We start from the raw sequence: 4,646 nt of genomic DNA, 5'->3' as shown, positions 1-4,646 counted from the left end.
GTCTTTTTGTGACAGGGTCTCCCTGTAGCCCCAGCTGTCCTGGAACTCACTATGTAGACCAGGCTGGCCTCAAACTCACAAAGATCTGCCTGCCTCTGCCTCCCAAGTGCTGGAATTAAAGGCGTGCGCCTTTTTAAAGTCAAAGGCTTCAAGGCCTGGAGAAATCAGGTTGACTCTGTGTCCTTTCTATTGGCATGCAAGGGTGGTAGGAGTACACAGTCTTCTTGATGGTTGTACTGGCTTCGTCTCAGATAAGTTTAGGGGGAGGACGAAGACCACACTTCTAACTTTATGCTCTCCTTTCATGGCAAATCTGTTTTGAAAAGTTGTTCTCTTCCATCTAGATCATCTTGCAGTCATTAACTATTATGTACCACTCCTGACAGTTTACTAGTGATAGGCATTTTCAGAAAGATTTATGTCACAGAAACCTCTCAACTTATAATAGCCAGAGTTCCTCCATTTTGTCTAAGTTTAACTGGTCCAGACTATAAAATCTCTAGCCTGTCTGTTGAAAGACCCACCTTTCCAGTTTTACTGGTCAATCATCTGGTCATAGGACCATCCCTAGGAAGGCAGGTTCACCTTAAGTTATGTTAAATAGATTGGCAGAATACCTAGTGTGTTAATGAGGTAGTGAATTTTTCCTGCCTGGAATCCTGCCTCCTAGCACAAAACTTCTGATCCCGCCATAGTCATGTAGTCTGTAAGTCTTCCTGCTTTTCTGAATTCTTCAGAAAAGTATAAATTCAGAAAAGTGTCATCTCTCCTTTTCTTCTCCATATCGCTTTTCTGACACTTTCTTTAAGGCGTTGGGCTGCCCCTGGCATCTTGTATTTCTTTACTTTCTCTAAAGCTTCCTTCTCCCAGCCACGTGTCTGCCAGTCACCCACGTGTCTGACCTCCACACAGGCTCTAAACCTGCATGACTTCATGGCTTTCTTTCCTCTCCCCATCACTCTCTTCCTCAAGGCAGCTGACAAATACCAGCCTGCCTGCCCCCCGTGAAGATTCTTCTTTAAAAGTCTAATAAAATTGTAAAAGCTTAGATCTTGTACTTTATCTTTTGGACTTTACTTTTAAAAGCTTGTGTTTCCTCCCAGTTAGGGCAGCATTCCCTAAATTGACTCAGAGTGCCGTCCCTGGCCAGCTAAATAGATTCGGCTGATTAGGAACTTTTGGAGTCTGAGTGGTCCTTCCTGGTGGTCCCGAACTCTGTAACATTTATGATAATACTATGTGATCTGTCTTCTGTTTTAAAAAGAATGTTGGCTTTTGGCAAAAAGAGTATTCTTTTCCCCATTTTTACCCTTCTGTTCATGTCTCTGAATTTCCAAAATTGATACATTATGTTCTCAGTGTAGATCAAATTTGGTATTCTGTATCCCATTTCTTTTACCATAGAGTGCTTTTAAAATCATGATGGTAAGTTGGTTCTCCAGCATCCACATTCAGTCACCTGGAAACGGAACAGACGGCAATCACGTTTTATGGGATTTAACACCTTGACAGGCATTCATTTAGTACACAGGGTGCAAACTCTCATGTACTCCATACAGAAATCTAACTAGATGAATGTCAGAGCCCTGATCCTAAGATTCTATATTACAAGTTATAGTGTTTATCTGAATAACAAATGACAAAAGAGAAACACCCCCAGGAACCCAGTTTTCCTCACTAATGAGCAGGTACCAAAGTAGTGGCTATCTTCTCACTGTTCGCCCTCAACTCACTGGAAAGTGTACCCATAATAACACATGGACTAGAGGAGTGGGTGGCTGGAATTTCTGATTACACCCTTAAACATGAAGCCCCACAGATGTTGTCAAAGGAACCACCCATGAAAATCACAGGCTATAACAAGTGGTGATGGGAAAAGAAGGAAAAGACAGAAAGCTCAAGGCTGGGGTCAGTCCTCTTTCAGTCTCTATCTATCTATCTATCTATCTATCTATCTATCTATCTATCTATCTACCTACCTACCTATCTATCATCTACCTATCTATCTACCTACCTATCTAACATCTATCTATCTATCTATCTATCTATCATCTATCTATCTATCTACCTACCTATCTATCATCTACCTATCTATCTACCTACCTATCTAACATCTATCTATCTATCTATCTATCTATTTTGGTCTTTTTGCAACAGGGTCTCTCTGTAGCCCCAGCTAACCTGGAACTCTCTAGCTAGACCAGGCTGGCCTTGAACTTACAGAGCCTGCCTCTGCCTCTCAGTTTCTTTTTTTTTTTAATTATTATTTTAAATTTTTTATGTGTATGAGTGTATTGCCTGCATGTATGTAAATACATCTGTGTCATGTAATGCCCGAGGAGGTCAGAAGAGGGTGTTGAATTGTCCTGGGACTGGAGTTACAGATGGTTGTTAGCCACCATGTGGGTGCTGGTAATCAAACCCAGGTCCTCTGCAAGAGCAGTCAGTGCTCTTAAGCACTGAGCCATCTCTCCATTCCTTTAGTTTCATTTTTAATCAAAGTCTAATGTTTTCTGTCTCTCATCTGTTTCATAATCTTTTCATGCTTAGCATGGACACCTGTCTAACTCAGCAGGGGCTGAAAGAACAGGGGTCGAAAGAACTCCATCCTGTAGGCACCTGTGACATTGGAACACAATTCTCTACATACTGTCTTTCTCCCTTAGACACATGTCTCCAAGCATGCCTTGCATACAAGCAGAAGTGGCCAGGAATGCTGGGAGGTAATTCCCCCAATGCAGCTCTCAGTAGAGGAAGGACGTGAGCTGGTCTGTAAGTCCCCCTAATTCCACACCTCTGTGGGACAAGTGGAGCCACTTTCTGCACTGTCTCTCACTCTCCAGCAAGATGGCATCCAGGTAACCCTCAGAGGTGACACTTGACTGCCCTTTTTGGCTCTTCTTTCTTTCTTATCTCACTGCCTGCTTCCTTGGATCATTACCCTGTTCCTTCCTCAATTTAGGAAGAAGTTATATCCTAATTAAAATCATTATAGCTGGGCGTGATGGTGGAGGCCTAGAACTTGGGAGATGAAGGCAAGAGGATCAGGAGTTCAAGGATAGCATGGGCTACATGCGACCCGGTCTCAAAAAAATTTCAAGTTAGCCAGGTGTGGTGGCAGAGGCAGGCAGACCTCTGTGAGTTCGAGACCAGCCTAGCCTACATAGCAAGTTCCAGGCCACCTGGGGCTACAGGGAGACACTGTCTCAAAAAGATGAAAAAAATTGTAAGTTAAAAATATAAGTCAACAGTGCATTTAATAGTCCTAACATGCCCAACATTGTAGTTCAGCCTAACCTAACTTAAATGGACAAAATCACCAACATGAAGCCTATATTGCAAAGGTGTTGACCATATCATGTAAGTTGTTCAGTACTTTCCTGAGACTGGGAAACAGAGTGATTTGGGGAGTATTCTTTCTCGCCATTGCAAAGCTGAAAAATTATAAGTCAATTAGGGAAATTAGGGAATAAATTAGGATTACTAATAATTATGGATTACTCACCCCAAATATTTTGTATTACTGTTCACTTTGTGGGGAGTCCAACATCTACCAAAATTATAGGTAAGTACAGACTTTAAAGAGATTCTATAACTACCTCTTCCACATCTGGAAATTTATATATTTTAGGAAGATCCAAAGACCCCAAATCATAAGAGTATTACCAAAAAAAGTGGCTCTGTTCTCGGTCTCACCTGGGGTTATTCTGGCTCTCAAATTATCACACTGTGGACTGGAGCTATCGGGCACAGAGCTAATAGAGGCTAAAGCTTCATATGCTCTCTGAATTCTTGAAAGACTCCCATTAGGATTTCGTTATTTTACAGGAAGTTTGGAGGTTGACATTTGACTGAGGCCACAGAATTTGAGTCAATGGAGCCAGGATCCTAGCCTGGGCAGCGTAGTTCCAGATGCAGGACACACTGAACATGCAAGAGGTATCTGAAACACCTATTGGTTTGGAAGTTGGAACATCTGGAGATGAGGGAAGATGTTCTGCATAACATCCTCATGCATTTGAAGGCTCTGAGCCAGGAATCCTTTGGTGTCTGGTGAAGCCTTCTGTTATGTATGGAGTCTTTTCCAGAATAATACATTTATGTTGGTTTTGTTTTTTGAGACAGTATGTCATATAGCACAGGCTGACCTCAAACTCCAGATTCTCCCAACTCTACTTCCCAAGTGCTGGGATCACAGGCACATGCCACCATGCCAGCCTCAGAATAATCTTAACTACTTCAAGGAAAACACATAGGATTATGAAGGAAATCAATTCTATTAAGATGCATTTATCAAAATGTCACCTAAACTTGTGAAGCAGCAATGTATACCTCCATCCTATGGGGGCAATTACACTTTAGAATGGACTCTGTAAACAAACAGAATCACTGTCTATTCTCACCAGGTCTAAAACTTACAGTGGGCACCCAGCATCATCCTCTATATGAATGGCATTCAAGGACTGACCCCAAGAATTAACCTTACTAACTCTGACCAGTGCCTCCCATGCTTAGAGGCAACTCTACTACTCTACTGCTGAGTTATATCTACAGTGCCTCAATTTCCCAGCAATTTCCTGGCTTTGCTGCATGCAACAGAGACTTGCCTTGATGGTCTAGAGGGAGCAAACACCTTAAAGCAGATG

Source organism: Nannospalax galili, unplaced genomic scaffold, assembly GCF_000622305.1.
Source record: "Nannospalax galili isolate Female #2095 unplaced genomic scaffold, S.galili_v1.0 scaffold364, whole genome shotgun sequence".
Classification (NCBI taxonomy): Eukaryota; Metazoa; Chordata; class Mammalia; order Rodentia; family Spalacidae; genus Nannospalax; species Nannospalax galili.
The sequence above is the reverse complement of the archived record's forward strand: the minus strand, read 5'-3'. Positions refer to the sequence as shown.